Genomic DNA, 20,186 nt, shown 5'->3' with positions numbered 1-20,186 from the left:
AGTGGGAGCTTTCATTAGACTCGCACAGCTTTCAAACTACTTGAAGGCTGCTTAAGGGTGTTAAAGTGGCTTTATAAACTTCTACCAAGTTTTCTTTTGGCTCACAGCACACATACTGTCAGATCATAGAATTTCGCAATTCGGCTGACAGCAAAAGTTTGTCAGTTATCGACTGCTTCACGCTAGATGGGCTAGGCTTCAGGTGTAAAGATATTCTCACTGTCTGTTCTGCAGATGCAAATGGGCGGATCATACGGTGAGTGCTTATGGATCAAAAGATGGCGGCTCAATTCCCGGAAAAAAGACATGCATTCTTAATTAGTTAGTTAGCTTACTTATACGAATTAAAGTTATTCGAAATTAAAAATATCGCGCTCGACAATGTTCACGACAAAATAAAAATGACGCGTCCCATTTTTTTAAATTTAAAAATAGATATTTTTTTGGCTGCATAAAGGTTGATGAGACGTTGATTAAGCGGCTGGAAGAGCATATTGCAACACTATTTCTCGTTCTAAAAATAGAATTGACAGCATTGCGCAAATTGGCTATTTAAAAGTGGAAAAAAGTTTCTATTAGGCTTCATTGCAGCTTCGAAAGCAGCTATTAATTAGCATGAAGCTTGATAAAATCACCAGATTTAGATATTTAAGGGCTGAAAAAAGGTTTTTATTTCTAAACCTAAGCCATAGTTCAGCTACAGGTTGAATAAAATCAGCTATAAAAGCGTTTGATCAGCCTGAAATTGTTACTTGGGAAACCATAAACTAAAATTTCCACGCAGGAAAATTTTAATCTGTTCCATAATAAAATCGATTAAAACCACGGAAAGTGTTTCTTATGTTGCTTTGCAACAGTCCTTAAAATACTGATATACAGTTTTGAGTATTTATCGATGAAAACAGCGGCATTTTCCAACCGCAGGACTCCACCAAGCCAAACATTATCAAACCAGCCGAATGTTTGTTTTGGAACAACTTCGCTTTCTCCGGGACATCCCCAAATTTCATCTACAAACCGCTCTATGTGGCTATTGGACATAGCATTGATACTGAATAGCTTTTCGTGGGAGAACAGAATTATCATTTTTTCCTTCAACAAAAAAAAAAAATCTCTTCTAACGAGTCACTCGTGGTTCCTTTACCCGCCCCGTAATCAAGTGGCGTTTTTCTCTACATACTTGCTTTGGAAGATGCTTGCAAGTTTACTTTGATGATTCTTCGCTCGGATTTTTCAGAAATTTTGACCACGTTTGGCAGACTGCGAACCTCCACTCTCCAGCTTCCGCTGCTTAGGACCATCCTTGAGAGACTTTTCCATGTGTTAAATTGTGGCCCAATGACATCCTACCGCATTGTCAATCTCCTTCGGCATCTTATGGACTTTTTAAAGATATTTTTCCTACAATTTTTTAAATAAGTGATGCGCGAGATTGATTTTTACCGAACGTTCAACCACAGACAAACAGACCTAACACTCGTTTTCCATTCTTCGTTCCGATTAAACCGTCATTTCAAATTTGGGCTTAGTTGGGAATGTCTCCGTTTTGGTCATCGTGGCGCTTTTTGACGAAAGAAGGGGAATTCCCCATAAAAAATACTTGCTACTTCGAGGGATACCTATATGGCTATTTGATATTTGGGAATGTCGATCATAGATGGTGCCAGTGTTCAGGCTAAATGTGAGGTACGATATTTTTTGTTGGTTTTTCTTCCAGTTATGTCTGTTTGTCTGTGGTTTTACCGTGAACGCGCGGAAAGAAAACGTGCGATGTATTAGGGAAATGTCAAAAATGCTACTTAAATATTACGAACACATCTGACATCATGGTTCGTAAAAAAGCTGGATAGCGTCCACCATTATAGCGCGTAAAAAGCTGGATATCTAGGTGGCTGAAATATGTACATGGCGAAAGCCCATCACTGGCACGAACGTCATTCTCATACATTGTTCTTAAAGCCGTTTGAGCCAGGCTTGCTGGCTCGATTTTACGTCAAATTTGACAACAGTTGTAAGAATTACGCAATTATACGGTTTTATGCTTCAAAAAATTTGTTGCATGTTGGATGTAGATAGTGAAAGATGTTCGTTTTTTTTGTGTTATTGGCAACGGAAGATAGGAAAAATTCTGACTTTTGATAGTCTTATTGTGCTTTGCAGCTGTACCTGGATTAATCCAGATTATTTTCTCTAATGCCAATGTATATGACAAAACAAAACAGCAACTTTACAGTTGTCACTCTTTCTCTTTCTCACTCACAGCATTCGCATTGTCGCACTTTTTGTGCCAGTCGCACTTTTAGACTGCGGTGTCCAGTAAGGTGCAAAATGCGGGACATTTTTTACGATAAACAAAAGAGGGGAAACAACACGCTGCATTCGTCATACCCGGGCAACCATTTCTTCCCCAGATAACACAAAATCGTAATAGAAAGTTTACATTAAATCGTTTTGATGTCAATTTCAAATTGGAATTGTATAATGATTAGAGTATGTCAAATCGAAGTGAACAATAAGTTGTTTTGCAGTCGTGCGTGTCTTCATATACAATTCATGACTGTGAATTATAAAGCAGTATAGACGACTGCAATATTTGATTATATCTTAATCATATATTCAGGAGTATTTAGTTGCGTGCTATAAAAACTACGCAAAATAGAATTACATATAATTGCCAAAATTTTCGCACGTATATCGCCTCCATTTTGGTACATATATGTTCTTATATGGCGTGAAATATAACTTTTTCGTTCAGATATGATTTCGTATATCTCAGTTGCAATCGAGATATACAAACCAAATGGTTTACTGGGTCATGTTTCTTCATTTTTCAATATATCAGTCTTTAAAGACACCAATATAGAAAATCGATGGCGATCGTTACCATTTCTAAAAGAAATTTCTACAAACTTAATAGAAAATTGAAGTTTATTTTATAAAGATCTTCACCAAAATATCGATATCAACCGTCAGCTTGGAAAATAAATATCAATTTCTGTCGCCAATTCGTTATTAATCTTTACGTAAGTTTTTTTTTGTTTTTATTTTTGGCTCGGGCAGGCAATTTCGAAACTGTACCACTAATCCTCAGATCTACGACTACTCTTGGGGAGCTTAGATTAAAATGGCAATCATATTCTAAAGGACCCCATGCATATATATTAACATATTGGAGAATTCGTCTATGTACGAGAGTCGCGAACTAATTTGGCGAAACTGGCAGAAGAAGATGTTTGGGTTCAGTGTTCAGTTCAAATGATTCGGCCAACATATTGTTAATTTCGGGTTGAACATACATCATATATGCACATGTATACGCATCGATGCCATTCTTCATTATCCTTTATCAATGTTAAAAGATACAATGATATCAAAACAGAAGTAGTTTTAGATAAATATCTGCGAAGAAAATTGATGTTTTTGCGATACTTTCATACTGAACAAAATTTAATGTAATATCTTTAAAGATTTTTATCGAATTACTGACAAAGAAAATGTTTTAAATGCGAGTATCGATCTATGAAGAAGTTCAAATATTCGTATCGATATTATTGAAAATTAAACGTAAAGAATATCGTCACAAATCTTTATTTTTGTATAAAGAACTACAAAGGAATTTCACGAGTGGTTGACCGGGTATTCGTTACCCTATCAGGTATGATTACTACTCATTCGCATGTCTGACTGGAAGCCCCTTGGTATTTATAGCAACTTGACATAACAATCTTTCGGTTAATTTATAGCAACTTGACATACGAGATCTACACAATTCCAATGTGAAGCTATACGCAAAGGTGTCGGCATTAACATAATAGAACATCGGCCAAACTTGAAGTCATTTTAAGAATTCTTACCAGAATTTTACTGGTTTTATTCCATCGTCAATTGTACCAATCCACACTTGTGTAATTGAGACTAAAGTCACTCTAAACATCGAAAAGCAGATATAAAGTCTCACAAAGCTGAACATAAACAAAATACTTTTAAAGTCGTTTTTTGTAAAGCTTCGTAGAAACTCGTCCTTACCTTTACGATATGCCATGTTGGAAACGCAACCAACCAAAGCTCTGCAACAACCGCGACGCGAGTGTCCGCTTTTCATCGTGTCAGTGATTAGCGGAGTTTTGACCACGCAAGGTGGTGGCGATTTGGTTAGTGGAGTTTACTCTGGAATTTTTTGTACTTCATTTTTTGTGTTCTCCTTTGCAGCAGCGGTTCAGCAGAGATAGAAGAGTGAGTGTGTGGAATTTGAACCGTGTCAAGTGTGGTGGTATCTTTCAGTTAACTTTAGTTTTGCGAAAAAAATAATAATAAAATCCGGTGATTGATACGGGACAGTTTCGGGTTACCCCTTCAATTTCAAGTTTGCATTGATTAGAATATTGATGTCAGTAAAAAGAGCGGAGGCTATTTGTTATCAGTGTGCGTTTTCAATTGCTCACTTGGTGTTCATATTGAAAAATAAGTAAATTAAATTAGGAAAAGCTGTCGTGATCGGTAACAGAAAAAATAAGACAATAATTGTGGATAAAAACAACTGTGGGCAGATTCCGCTAGTCAGACCACATTACTGTGCTACAATTAACCTAGACGGGAGCAAAGGAATTTCGCCAACGGTTACATAAAAGAACGCACTTTTACTCTTTGGAAGCATTCCCGGCTGGTAAAATGAAGCACGCAGTGCAGAACGGCCAGCCAGATATATAAAGAGAAAAGTAAATTCTGTCGTCGTGGTCGCGGAAATCCCTTCAGTGTGTGTGCGCGCAAGCAAAGCAAGAGCCTGGTGCTGTTGCTGCGAGGTCATCATCATCATCGCCGTCCGCACGAACGAAACTCGGTCTTTTTTTGCGCTAGAGCAAAAGGAAGAAACGAAAATAATTAAAACGTCATCCATTTTGACGTTTCGCTCGAAGGGAGTAAACGGATTCGATTGTGTTTATTGCACAAAAAGAAACATCTTCAAGTTAGGTATTGGGATTTGAAAATTTTTCCACATTTTTTGCAGTTTAATAAGTGATATTTGTGAGTGAAACCGAAGAAATAAGGAATTTGAAAAATTGACGGTGTAAGATTAGTGCTCAACATTGTGTCTTTAATTCTGATAACGGAATAAGAAATTCAAAATCTGATTGTGACAAACAGTCGAGTTGGTTTTTTCGCGTTGATTACACAAGGATTTTATCTAATTGGAAACACAAACACATTGCTGCTGCAGAAGAAAGGTAAGATTAGCTCAATTCATCATCTTGTAACCTTGAACTTGAGCAACATTGCATTACACTCCTGCCCTAATGGAGGTCGTGTTTATGTCCCATCAGAATGCATTGGCTGGTTTAAAAGAAAGGTTTTAACTGCTAGAGAAACAATTAAACAATTTTTTGATAGTCACTTTGAATGAAAGTTTGCGAAAGCTATCGTGAGTTACCACTGTTGTTATTTTTAGCCAATCCTATTATATTTAAGGACTAAAAAGGTACTCTCAAACTGTAATCATATTACAGCGACTTTGTGTTCTTTGTGTTGTCATTCGACCTAGCTAAGATCATGGTTGATTCATCTCGCCATGATTAATACTTGTTCCGGGTCCTATCCGGAAAAATCCTTCTGAAACAAATTTGTCTTTCCGCGAGAATCCTTTTAAATTTTCGAGCAAATTGATGTTTTTCTTGTTGGGCCTGTAAAGTTTTCAAATAAAAGACGAATGAATTAAAAAAGCAATTTTTTGCCCTACTGTGGACCAATGGTTTAACGCCACACAAACTGTTTAACTAAAATGTCCGACATATGAGAAAAAACTTTCATGTTTTTTTAGATTGTACACTCAGTCAGAAAATATGTGTTAAAAAAACTTATCCAAGTTTACTATTACGCAGTGATATTAATCAAAAGCGGACGCCGATTCGCAGTTTTCTCAATATTTTCGTTTTGAGGCTGATGACATCACCCACACAATAAAAATAATAATCCCGCAAGTGTGCAAGCTTCGTGCTTGGTGTCATCTTTCGATGCTAATTCAACAGCACTCATTCTAGTGTCCCGTGGGTTTGGCTTCGCCGTTGTTCATTTTGTGACTGATTTGCTGAATAAATTATCAAGCGAGCTTTACCATCTATCTTGTTTTAAGGGACATTAAAAATATTCAATTGCTTCGCACTTGTTGTGGTGCCACATAAGAAGTTGAATTGTTTTTTTTAAATAATAAAAGTGGTTCTATTATCGTTTTTAACGGGACATCTTCCAAACGTACTCAATTTCGAATACAAAGTGACAATTTAACGTTTTGATGTATTTTTTCATAAGCTCTAATCACTGTTCTTCCTACGCCGGATTCGGATTAAGCCAGTGTCATATTCCAATAAACCACCACTACTATTATGCCTATAAAGCTTTCGTTCCTCACAGATTTCTAGAATTCGTTGTATCATACATGCAGATATAGGTGGCTGATTATAACTTCCCACAGAATCGAACATGTTATGGAATTTAAAATCTCATACCTGATGTTAATTCAACGTAACCTTCTAATAATCTCAGAACTTGTTCAACGAAACTGGTTCTTCTTATCGAGAATATCCAGTTCTGTCGATCGTCGTCTGCTTTCTGCTGAAGAGGGCTGTTGCATACATTATGATCCCATCATAATTGGATGCTAAATTCTTCTCATTTCTTAACCAGCCAGACTCGATCTTCTTTGCTGGTTTTGATCCGAGTTTTTTTTTCGTATTTTTACCCTCTCCGAAAGAATCTACAAATATTTTAATCAACGGATAACATTTCATCGCTTTGCGATGGTGATAACACGATCCATAGTGCACCACCTCGAATCGGCTCGATTTGGGTAGCAGTAAAAAGAAAGAGAAGTGGATTTTGCGGTTTGTCCCCGTTTTGAGCATGATAATATTCGTGTGTTTGTGTGATAACCGAACTGACTCCAACGTTATCACCGCTCTCGGTGTTGGATGTATCTGCGTAATAAACGATAAACCACTTACCGTCGCTGGCGATGGTGCAAAAAATTCAGACCAAATTAGGACAAAATCGATATGATGTTGGAACAAAATGGGCACTAATTTGCGTCAACATAACTAAGAATGTTTTCTTAAAATTACGTAATGTCTTGAGAATAATCATGACCAAGGCAAAGTTGTAAATACAGGCCGGACTTGATTATCCGGGGATTCGATTAACCGGGGATTCGATTATCCGGGGATTCGATTATCCGGGTTTTTAGACTCGATTATCCGGGTGAAAAAAATATTTTTTTTCACTGATTTATTATTTACCCAAATGTTATAATTTTCATGCTACATGATGATTCCAACTAGACAATCATTGATTAACCTCCCTAAAGCTGCAAAATTCCTTTTTTATATCCCTTTTATCGGCGAAAAAAACAAAAATAAATCCTGCGATGATGAAATCAATTTTTTACTTAAAAATCATCATTACCATCATCATTATCATTATCGTAATCATCAGTAAAAAAATATCAAAAAAGGAATTTTATGACTTTAGGGGAGATTGATCAATAATAAAAAAACATTTATAATGCCTAAATATTGAAAAACATAACATACAAAAATTAATATTGTACAAAAAAATCATCAGTGGAAAAAATCGTAAGAAAGGATTTTTCTGACTTTTGGGAAGATAGATCAATAATAAATAAAACATTTCTGATACCTAAAAATCAAAAAACTTGACATACCAAAAAAATTTTGTACCAAAAATGATGATTCGATTATCCGGGTGATTCGATTATCCGGGCTGAAAATAAAAATGAGCACCTGGATAATCGAGTCCGGGCTGTATTGTAAAAACAAGCAACTTTGCTGAAGAAATAAAATTTCTATCTATCGAGTGCTGAACTATAGGACATATTGTTCAAAACTTATTAAGTTTTAACTTAAAAAGTTATTTTTTTATTTTCCACCATGATCCATCAGGAAGACCATAAATGATAACATGAAAGCAAAATAAACTAGGAAAAAAGTTCCACTTTTCGCCCTCTTGGACCACTGTGCGGTGGGGCTAAGAGAACTGTTTTCGTCGCATTGTCGTCCGGCAATCCAGCATCCCTAGGACGTCTCCAGCTCACCGTAGCCTACCGACTTTCGCCAGATGTACGATGGAAATCTCTTCAAGCAGTGCCTGTAGTGCTTTGGCTTTCAGTTTGAATTCCGCCAAATATCGTATGTAGCATCTTCCGCTCGAACACGGCAATGGCGCGTATGTCCTCCGTGAGCACCGTCGCGTCTTCAAGTGTATAAAGAACTACTCGTCCAATAAGGGTATTGTATCATTGTCAGCTTCGCAAGGCGATGTATGCTTCTTGATCGTAGCGTTTTGCGAAGAGTAAGGTAGGCCACATTTACCGCTTGCATGCACTCCTTACGAGTGTTGTCGTCCGCGGTCACCGGCGATCCCTAGTACACGAAGTCATCTACCACTTGAAGTTCGTCGCCGTCAACGGTTACCGCACGTGGAATGTACGTGTTTGTTTCCTTTGAGCCTCTTGCTTTCATATATTTAGTGGTCTTCGACGCATTTATTTTTAGCCTAATCCTCCAAGACTCCGCTTTCAGTCTAGCGTATATTGCCTCCGCTGTCACAGAGTTCCTGGCTGTTATGTCCAAGTCATCTGCAAACCCTAGGAGTTGGTTACTTACTTACTTAGGTGGCTTGCCGTCCTAAGACATAGCCTGTTGAACAAAGTTTCTCCACGTAACTCGGTTTAACTCGGCTACCGATCTCCAATTCCTCGGATACCGAGTATTCTCCGCCAGATCTCACTCCACCTGGTCTAACCATCTTGCTCGCTGCGCTCCCGGTCGTCTTGCTCCTACCGGATTTGAGGCGAACACCATCTTTGCAGGGTAGTTGTCCGGCATTCTTGCTACATGACCTGCCCATCGTATCCGTCCAGCTTTAGCCACCTTTTGAATACTGGGTTCGCCATAGAGCTGTGCGAGTTTATTTGTTTATTTGTTGGTGTAAAAATCATCGGACATCATGTGGTCTTAATGATAAAAGATACTACGTTTAACATAAAACACATAAGGATATATTAGATTATCCACGCAGTCGCTGTCTAAATGCCGTTGCTGTTATGTGGAAGTCAAATATTGTCGCCACCGCGTTGAAGCTAGCCGACATGAAGCGGATGGGGTCATGTTGTCCATATGACACATTACGCTGCGGTAAGAATAATAGATTCCTGGGCCGTAACGATCTTTCTGGTGCACATAAGTTAAGCTGCTGCAAAATGTTCGGGGCATCGATTTCACCGGACAAAATTTTCCCGACAAATACGGCTTGTGCTTCGAATCTTCTTCGCTCTAATGTTTGTATTCCGAGTAGCTGGCAGCGATCCGCATATTCTGGCAACTGGTGTTCGTTACGCCATGGAAGAAAGCGTAAAGCATACCGTACAAATCTTCGTTGCACGGTTTCAATTTTTGCTATCCAGTTAGCGTTGAATGGACACCAAACCACTGAGTTAGACTCAAGAATAGAGCGCACCAGCGCACAATACAGTGATCGAAGACAAATAGGATCCCGAAATTCTTCAGTGATCTTGCAGATAAATCCGAGCTGTCTATTAGTCTTGGCAACTATTTCGTTGTAGTGTGGCCTAAAGGAGAGTGACGTATCCAGAGTTACACCCAGATCACGAACCGTATCTACTCTAGCTACAATCTGACCACACATAGTATAGTTGAATGTAACCGGATTGGACTTGCGATGGAATGAAATCGCACAACACTTCTCGATACTGACGGTTAGTAGATTATTGGAGCACCATTGCAGAAAAATGTTAACTAAGCGCTGGAGCTCTAAGCAGTCAGCAGTATTTCTGACAGTTTTAAATAGTTTGATATCGTCTGCATAAAGCATGCGGCAATCTTCTGGAAGCAGAAGCGATATGTCGATGATAAACAGCATAAAGAGCAGCGGTCCTAAATTGCTGCCCTGTGGAATACCAGAGAGGTTGGAGAAATACTCGGATTGCACTTTACCCAGCTTCACGCAGAGCATTCGATCTAACAGGTAGGATCGAAACCATCGTACAAGGCTGGAGCCGACACCAAGTTTATCCAGTTTAGCCAGTAGTACGCTGTGGTCAACACGGTCAAATGCAGCTTTTAGGTCTGTGTAGACAGCATCAATCTGGGCACCTACGCTCATGGTTTGTAGACATTTTGCTGCGAATTGCACAACGTTTGTAGCAGTGGAACGTTTTGGATAAAACCCATGTTGATCTAATGAGATGTAATGCCTACAGCTGGCGAAGAGGGCATCATGTATTATTATTTCAAATACTTTCGAACATGCGCAGAGAGATGTGATGCCTCTGTAGTTTTTTACATTTCGTTTGTCACCCTTTTTATGCACTGGAAACATAGCTGAAAGCTTCCAAGTTGTAGGAAATAGGCTCTGTTGTAGTGATAAATTAAACAGCAGGCATAATGGACGGATAAACACAGCAGCACATTTTTTCATGAACTACATGATGGAATTCCATCGGGTCCGGCGGCAAATGAGCATTTAAGTTAGTTAATGGCAGCTTCAACGTGACGATCAGTAATCGCGGGTAGACTGAAATCCAAGACGTCCCCAGGAGTGTTGCATAATGCTGTATTGATTTGCGCGGTTGTGGCAACGGAATCACGGAAATTGTGCTGAAAATGTTGGGCGAAAAAAGCACATTTTTCTGGCATCGTACTGCCATGACTACCTTTTATTTTACTACCTACGTGACGAAGTGAACGCACCAATATCGGACATCCATGTGGAACAAATAAAGTTTGACTATTCTACATGTCACTACAGGCTGCCTTTATGGGGACTTTAGTACGGACCATTTTTTTACCTCCCGATAGATAGATTTGCAGAAATGCCCACATATCACATCTTTATTGATTTCAAAACAGCATACGATACAGTCGATCGAGCACAGCTGTGGCAGATAATGCACGAACACGGTTTTCCGGACGCGACTTATCAGAGCTATGTTGTATCGAGTGACGTAATTCGTGCGCATCTCGGGGACATTCTTGAGTCCCCTTCAGGACTCGGCGGGGATTGAGACAAGATAACGGCACCCTGCATACTGTCCAGCATCGCTCTTGAGGGGTTGATCCGACGAGCGGGTACTAACTCCTTCATCATTTGTTCGTTGACTTCAAAGCCGCATATGATACCATCGACCGGAAAGAGCTATGGAAAATCATGGACGAGAACAGCTTCCCCAGGAAGCTCATCAAACTGATTAAATCTACGATGGATGGTACACAGCGCTGTGTTCGGATTTCGGGTGGATTGTCAAGTCAAGTTCATACGAATCACACAGAGGGCTTCGTCAAGGCGATGATCTTTCATGCCTGCTGTTCAACATAGCGCTACAAGGTGTTATGAATCAAGCAGATATCAACACGCGGGGTACGATCTTCAACAAATCTAGTCAATTCGTCTGATTTACGCTTGGGCAGTAGTATATTGATCGACGGCGATGAGTTTGAGGTGGTCGACGAATTTGTCTACCTTGGCTCACACAAAGTGCACCCTGTACAAGACGCTTATTAGTCCGGTTGTTCTCTACGGGCATGAAACATGGACTATACTCGAGGAGGACCTGCGAGTGCTCGGAGTTTTCAAACGACGAATGCTAAGAACGATCTTCGGCGGCGAACAGGAGAACGGAGTATGGAAGCGGAGGAAGAACCATGAACTCAAAAGGAATCCCAATCTGTCGGGCCGTGATTTGGTCTGAAAACTCGGAGCTGCCCATGGTACCGTGAGGGGAATTCGACTCCTGGAAGGAATTAAGTCGTATCGAGCTAGCAAACAGCCAAACCGAACCATAAAACAGAATAGTGTGGTCAAAATCCGTGCTCGAAAGCTATACGACCTGGTGTTAACCAAGTTCGACGGGTGTCTTCTGATGGACGATGAAACCTATGTCAGCTGTGGCAGAAAAACGAAAGTTTTCGTTACAAATCAGACAATCGCGTCGGAACTGTACCAAAAGGAGTGCCCAAAAACGAATTTTGCCGTTCATTCGATCCCACAACCACCCCGTGATGTTTTGGCCAGATTTGGCAGGCTGTCATTACAGCAAAATCGTTCAAGAATGGTATGCAGAGAAAGGGGTCCAGTTTGTTCCGAAAGATTTTAAGCCATCCAATTGCCCCCAGTTCCGTCCTATTGAGAAATACTGAGCAATAGTGAAGAGGATACTCAGGGCAAAGGGAAAAGTTGTCAAAGACATCAATTAGATGAAGACCTGGTGGAATAAGATAGCCAAAACGATGGACGAAGAAAATGTGCGCCGCCTAATGAGCCATATTACAGAAAAAGTTCGAGAATTCTTTCGAAACCGTGACGAATAATTTTATCCGTGTTTTTTCTTAAAAGTATGAAGAAAATGCTACATTTGTGTAAGTAAAGATCTTGAATTCAATAATAAATACACGCAATTGTTTTTGTTTCAATACTATCTGAAGCAAGCTTTAGTAGATCCAAGTATCATACCTTTCCTGTTAACAAAATGATTGATCTGTCTCAAGCCATTAGCCATCTGTAACATTGTAACTATTTAGCTGAAACGTGGGAAGAAATATATGCGTTAATGCCATCGTCGATATGCCACCTATTAAATGAAAATCACCAGTTGACAGAATTATGTCCAATTATGCAAAACACGACCTGCAACATATTGTACCGGTTCTGGGTAAGCCGAGTACTTCTAGGTGCTCGAATTGGGTTGGGAATAAATAGTACTGCAACTTAATGTGGCCTGCTTTTTGTTGGAGTTCATTATAGTCCAAAAGAAAAAAAGGATTTGCATTCTGTTGGGTTATGAATTGCAGTAAGTGATTGCTGACCAGTTTTTTACGATCACAATGGAATAGAGCATATTCTGGAGATACTTCATTGCTGTCGATGTCAGGTACAGGCCTATGTTACGTTTCCGTGAAATACTCAACACTGTAAACGATGTCGATGAGTCGAAACGATGAATTTTAGTCCGTAAACCTCTGACGTTCTGATAGTACGCAGAAGGGTTGCAATTAAATCACACGCTCTTACGTTTTACGCATACACCAGGATGCGACGTGATGCTGCTAACTGACGTATCCGTAGGAATAGGTGGTCCACTACTAGCATTGCTCGAGTCGGGCCAAACAGCTGAAGCGTTAAAAGAATATTAAACAACAACAGTCATCGAAAATTCGGATTGACAAATATACTTGCCTGACGTTTAGGAAAGCAGTTCGCAAAAACTTTTTTTTAGATTTGTCGAATTTCAAGTTATGATCAATTTTTGTGGGGACTTGTGTTGTAAGCCAGCTTTTTTAATTGAGCAATTTCGCTCATTTGTTATGTGCCGTAGGTTTGGACGTGCCTGGACAAATCATATTGGCGCTGGCCCGGAGAGCCGCAAGATTACAGCGGTTTGTTATTGAAAAAAAAGGACTGAACGAAGAAAAATACTGCACTTGCTGGCAGAATGGCCCAGCAACTTCGCGTTGTTTATTAAATCTCGTAAAATAAGTCGTTTGCCTAGACTATTACTGTATAATGTTCGTGACTTTTAAAACAGATATCATTTAGTATAGACGATAATTGAATTTTTTTTGCACTTGTCTTGTTATCAGTCGATTTTATCGACGGCTGTACGAACAGATAGCGACTTCTGTTTTCTTAAATAATCTGTTTTCTTAAAATTTATTTTTCCCTATACTGAGTGCAGGAAGTTAAAAAATTCATACATCATATCAATTCGTACTAATATAAGCTCAGATCAAATTAGAATGTACTATCCGTAATTATTTCAAAACTCATATCTCATAAATAATTTAAACTTTTACATCTATTAATAACTGGGGCAAAAAATCTAAATTATTTCGAATAATAGCATGCATATGGTCAGTCGTTTGGAGCGAGTGCCGACCCACCACCCACGATTATCAGTTCGTCGTTCGTCGATTGGTGAGAAATCATCTACACATTCTTCCACCTCCGTCGTAAGCACGTGAACCAGCACGCCTGTGTGTGCAGTGCAGGTATAGGTATGTAAAAGAAAAGCTAACGAATAGCGAGCTCCACACATTTTTCCACACCCTTGAAAATCACTAATCATCAGAAGAAGCTTGGTCGGTTGTGGAGGTTGTGTGAAATAGGTCACATCACCCCGCGGGCCGCCCTGCTCGTCCTCGGCTCGTCATCGATTCCTCGATAAGTGTTGAACGATGTTTACAGGCAGGCGAAGGCAAAATTCTTAGCTTAAACATTACATTCACCTCCGTTGGTTGATGAATTTATCGAATTTAGTATAGCGATGCACATCCGCAATAGATGACGTTCTAACTAACGTATCAGTCTCGCACGCAACGCGGTTTTTGAGCACGCGAAATTGAAGGTTAATTGAATCAACGGAGCCTAACAAGATATTTCGTAGAAAAAATAGGAACTAAACGTGCTTGACTGTTGTGAAAACGTCAAGGCATCGTGTCCTATAAGTTGGAATTTTGCTCGGCTGCTGCGTTGAATTTTATTAGCGTCACTGATTAGAGACGTCAGACAAACATAAACAAAATATACAAATGTACAATGCCGATAGTAGTTTGGTTAACCCCGTTAGGCAGGGTTCGAAACTTGTTTAGTTTATGATTAATGAATTTCATTGTTCGTCATAATTAGGATTTTCAACAAAAGTTTAAAGAAAAGCCGAATTTTTTCAACCATTCGAAAAATAATGCACGCCAAAAATAACATCTCGGTTCCATCCACGATTATTCAAATCGGTCCCTTAGTGTTCTGTAGCACGGCGCAAATTTCTGATGCCACGCATGCAGAATGGATTCCGGTCGTCATTAATCACTGAAATTGAGCATTTCCCATTACTGGAAAGAAAGTCACGGGCACTAGCAGTCGAGCAGGCAAGCCGAGCAATGATGATAGTCACTTGAATCGAACCACGCCTGGCCACCATATGTGATTGTTGGAAGAAGCGTGAAACTGGAGAACCCGATACATTATCCCGTCACGATTATGCAATCATATGAATAATCTTGGCAGTTGCGGTTTTGTGCGAAACAGGGGCACGAAAAAAATGTACTTTATTGGATAAGGTACGGTGGGGAAAGTCGGAATGAATATTTGTCCAGTTTATATAGTTTTTCAATCTTCAAAAAAGCATTCATTCTCCCTTTCAAGAAATACATTAATTTTTCGATAAATTGATCATCAACTGATAATTTCTGCTCGATGATTAGATAAAAAGAATCAAACACTTTAGTGTAAGCTAATTATATAAACATAATCTCATGCGGATTAAACGGTATTATTTATAGACTAAATCCTGTCCAGTTTCGGTCGGCTAGGAATATCCGTTTTAGTCATGGTGATGTTTTTGTTCCAACCTGTCAAATCTTATCTGATTCGATAACAAAATTATAAATTCGCGTAAACTGGATCTGTAATATTTGCGGATGGCTTATGGAATAAGTTAGACAGTTTGATCATCATCTCATCATTAAATGTACTTATTGTGTATATATTGCTATCACATTTCTGTAACCAAATTTATTTTGTTTAAATTTTAATTGCGTTGTCATTCCAAACTGTATATCAATGGAATTATAAATCATCCTGAATATTATTCGCATCAGGACAAATAAACAAACAAAAAGCTCAATCACAAATGGGTGTAAATAGTTTCCATGAGTTAAGTTAATCATGGATCATATATGTACCTACCTGCCACAATAATGAAAACGGACAACTTATATTCAATCTGCTTTATAAATATTATTTTATCGCATGCTATCAACCAGTACCAGTTCGTTCCAGTGCCGTCCCAGGAACGCCTATTGAAAGCGGTATCTGTGTGTGGCTGTCTGTCTGTCTGTCCATCCGTTTTTTCTCTCTCTCTCCCCCCGCGCTATTGATTTTGAAATCAAACGCGGCCACCGCACGCTGTCACCTTGGGGCAATTTATTTTATAGCTGTATTCCTAATGGGGTAGCGACGAAATTCAAGCCCTCGCACATTGGAGTCGGGGACCATCATTTCGGGGACAGGTGAGGCCCGTAAAGGCAAGGTATGGAAATTTTGACACCGACCGTACCTACAACACACAATCACACATCTCGAATTTTCAAACACAAAAACCATTGGCTGGCGAGAAAGAAAAATCAATACAGTTAATTAGCGTTTTTTTTTGACACTCTGATCTACCTAATCCTAAGAAGTCTTGGTTGCTCGAGACACTTGGTCATCATTACGGATAAGGAGGGTACGGTATAACCATCAGAATTGTGCTTTCCTATTCAGATTCAGGCAACCCCCGAAGAAATAGGCTGCGAACCGTGTGCGCACGGTGCTAATAAACGGAATGATGAAAATAAACAAATTGGAAAGCCTGAGCTGAGCTCCTCTCCCATTGGGGGACGTCGTCGTGATTCCGTCCGTGGATCGCACTGAGGCATGAAGCGGTTGGGTTGCTAAAGAAAACAGGTTATCGGTTAAAAATCCGATCGGCCGAATCCCGTGTGTGTGGTGCGCGGTTTTTGTATCTTTCTGGACCACCACTCCCTTCATCGGTCGTCCTCCCACCCCTTTCGTTCAACAGACTGCTGTTTGTGTGTGTCATAAGATTCCTGAGAGATGTCCAAGAGCCGGTTTCCGATTCAACAAGAATAAAAATGAAAGATCTAACGGAACCTTCGGTTCGAATCCGCGTGGTACATCTTTACACGCGTTTGTTGAAGAGCAACCTGAACCAAACAAGGCAGAGGTATTATAGGGACGAAGATTTTGGTGGCCGCCAACGAAAGAGACGGAGACAGATGGATGCTGAATATTTTGCGCTACGTGGCTGCTGCCATGCACACAGATTTCGATACTGTTTAAGCAGGATAGCTTTATGTATTCCCGTGAGTCGCCCTAGAAGGAATGTCGTTTTGAATCGAACACAGCGGCGGCGCAGCGGTTCGTGAGTTTGTGTGGTCGAAACTGGAACGTTTAAACAAGCATGATCGAAGCGTATCTCGGGTGATAAGGATAGAATTCCAACCGACCCTTTCGATTGCGGCGTTTTGTAAAGTTGTTTTATCTACAGAAACAGCCTATGCGTTAATAAGGGTTTTCCCAACGTGTATATGCGATGTGAATAGATTTTATTTTTTTGTTACCTTCTACAGGTGAATTTGAAGACGTTGGTTCATGATACGTTCCTGCAATACACATTGTGCATCCGGGTTTAAAAAGCATTTTTTTCTGTATAAACTTTAGAATCTTTCTCATTTGCCAAACTGAAAGAAGATACTAAATTGAGGATAGTTTTTGTACAGCTGTATAGCGAAATTATACTACCTAAAAGCTTAACTCGGATTTAAGCCGTGCACATTTGTTTTTGAAAATACATATAGTGAGTAAATGGGTTGAATATAATACAAAGAATCGGTTCCGAACACCAAGAAGACTGAGAGAGCTGAACTACAAAAACGAATTTAGTTTTTTACCTTTGTTATACAATATAACAAAGGTTTAGGAATTGGTCGAAAAACACGAAGTTGATCTGAGGCCCGGAGGGCCGTGTCACATATACCAATCGATCAGGTTCGACGAATGAGCAATGTCCGTGTGTGTGTGTGTGTGTGTGTGTATGTGTGTGTGTGTGTGTGTGTGTGTGTGTGTATGTGTGTGTGTGTGTGTGTGTGTGTGTGTGTGTGTGTGTGTGTGTGTGTGTGTGTGTGTGTGTGTGTGTGTGTGTGTGTATGTGTGTATGTGTGTGCGCTTCAATTTTCAATCGCCTATTTCTCGGAGATGGCTGAACCGATTCGTCTGCTATAACTTTTATTTGAAAGGTATTTTTACCTAGTGTATCACTATTAAATGGTTTTGTGGTCTGACTTTTAGATTAAAAGTGCAAAGCAAAAATGTGAAAATTACGTGACACGATTTTCTCCGGAACCACATAACCGATTTCATCGATCTTAGTACCAAATAAAAGCTCTTACTATTGCTAAACTTCACGCCAATTTTTATTGAAAACAAACAAGTGGTTTAAAAGTTATGCTTAAAAAACCAGTTTTGACAAGGTTCAAATGATCGCCTGTTTCTCAGAGATTGCCAAACCGATTTACGTGCTATTAGTTTCATTTGGCAGGTAATATAGCCGGATAGATCACTATTGAATGGTTTTTTGATTGGATGTTTAATTTGAAAGTTATGAGTAATTCAATACACCACACTAAAATTAACAATAATTTATAATGATTTTAACCAAGAAAAATAATCTAATTTCAATTATTTTAATATCAAACGAGAGGTTTTCATACTACGAATATATATATGCATATGCACAAATGCAAATTTCATAAGAATTGGTTTTACCGGTCAAAAGATATTAACCCTCGAACACTCGCGCCAACTTTTATAACACAGTTACTCGCGCGCACAATAGCCCAAAACCAAAGAAAACGTGCGCACTAGAGTTTTGACTATGAAAACTTGGTTTTAAGTGTATCGAAACTTTGAAAGAGTTTCTTGAAATTGAAAGCTCTATCGTCTGGTAGAATTTGAATTTTGATTAATCCCCCTAAAAGTGAAATAAAAAAATTATTTTCCTTCAGTTTCAATATAACACATTGATGTGTTCTGCAAAGTTTTAGAGCATATTATTACAAGAAATTTTGCTGAAGACAGTAACATTCTATCTCTTCAACGAAGAGATCTTATTTATTGTATATGAATTTGAAAAATCAGTTTTTCTATTTTAGCTCTTTTTGTAATTGTTGTATGACTTTTTCATGTATTACAAAGTTGTATAAATGATAAAAATACACAACTTTGCTGAACATAGTATACCTCTATGTTTGCATGTTGAGGAACTGTAGAATTTTGATTGTAAAATATACCCTAATTTTGACTCCGAATTACTTGACTACCAACAGACGGATACATTTTAAACATTTTACATTTGCTGGTAGTTTTGCTGCACACAGACACCATTTTTCCATATGAAGAAACGAAAGAAAATTCCAGTTGGGGCCAATCGCGGTACACCTCACATGCTACTTGCTTCTTTTCTGTGATGGCGGTTTATGCTGATCTATTTTCCCAACAATTTAAATTATTAATGCATTGAATAATTCTGACATTTTGCTCATAACAAGTTTATTGAAGAATATACGTTAGTGTGGCGACTCGTGGGGGTTTAGCTTACCTGTTCAACCAGCGAAAAATACAAATTAATAAGCAGCTTTTTTATTATCGCATTTCTATATTTTAATCAGGGATGGTCCGATCAATTTGACTCAATTTTGATTCATCTGACAGTACCGTCTCAGTCGAGCGAAATTGGGTAAAGTCATATATGAGACATTTGTAGAACTAGTTATTACCTACAATTTTGCTGAATAAAGTTTTGTTGTATCTTTTGTAGTTACGGAGCTACAATGCTAGTGCCTCATTAGTAACTAAATGAACGTTCACTTAGTTAATAATGAGGTACTAGCATTGTAGCTCCGTAACCAAAAAAGATATAGCAAGACTTTATTCAGCAAAATTGTAGATAATTACTAATTATATAAATTTCCCATACATAATTTTGTCAAATTTTGCTCCACTGAGACGGTACTGTCAAATGAATCAAAATTGAGTCAAAGTGATCGGACTATCCCTGATTTCAATTATAAAACAAACAGGGGTATTCACGTAGCGCTTGCTATGTTGCGTAAACGGTGTATTTCGTATATATACTGCCGCAATTCACATTACAGTTCCGGTTTCTATGGAACAGCGGAATACAACGGTTTACTTTACCAGCAAACTCGTCTCAGAGTTTTAACTACGAACCGATAACTTTTCGTTCATTTTACCTATTGAACCAAATTCAAGAATAACCACCTCACTGCGAAGTTGTTCAATGCTAAAGATGAACGAGTTAAGGAGAAAATTTTGCGGATAATGCATGTCAACCGCGCTCCATTTTCAAATTTCCTTCGTACCAACACATTGTTCCTGGTGCTAATCTCTAAAGCAACGTTCAAACGTTTTGCTCATTAGCTTCATAACTAAATAAAATGGAATCAAAGCGCAGGCCATAGGGATATGTGGTAGTAAGTTGTTCAATGCTGAAGATGAACGAATTGAGACAATAATGTGCCCGCGCT

At 39.0% G+C, this 20,186-nt stretch overlaps 2 protein-coding genes across 3 annotated transcripts in view; one reads left to right on the top strand and one right to left on the bottom strand.

Moving 5' to 3' along the window:
- Positions 1-20,186, bottom strand: part of LOC128743547 (RING finger protein 121) — a 396,237-nt gene that overhangs the window by 85,645 nt on the left and 290,406 nt on the right. The window lies entirely within an intron of this gene.
- Positions 3,843-20,186, top strand: part of LOC128743537 (protein kinase C and casein kinase substrate in neurons protein 1) — a 74,665-nt gene continuing 58,321 nt past the window's right edge. Inside the window, exon 1 of one of the 2 annotated variants that reach the window (XM_053840133.1) lies at positions 3,843-5,222. The gene's annotated coding sequence lies outside the window, so the exon portion shown is untranslated. The remainder of the gene's footprint in view (positions 5,223-20,186) is intronic. The other variant, XM_053840134.1, reaches the window with a different exon arrangement.

This window comes from Sabethes cyaneus, chromosome 3 (assembly GCF_943734655.1).
Source record: "Sabethes cyaneus chromosome 3, idSabCyanKW18_F2, whole genome shotgun sequence".
Lineage (NCBI taxonomy): Eukaryota > Metazoa > Arthropoda > Insecta > Diptera > Culicidae > Sabethes > Sabethes cyaneus.
The sequence above is the reverse complement of the archived record's forward strand: the minus strand, read 5'-3'. Positions and strand labels throughout refer to the sequence as shown.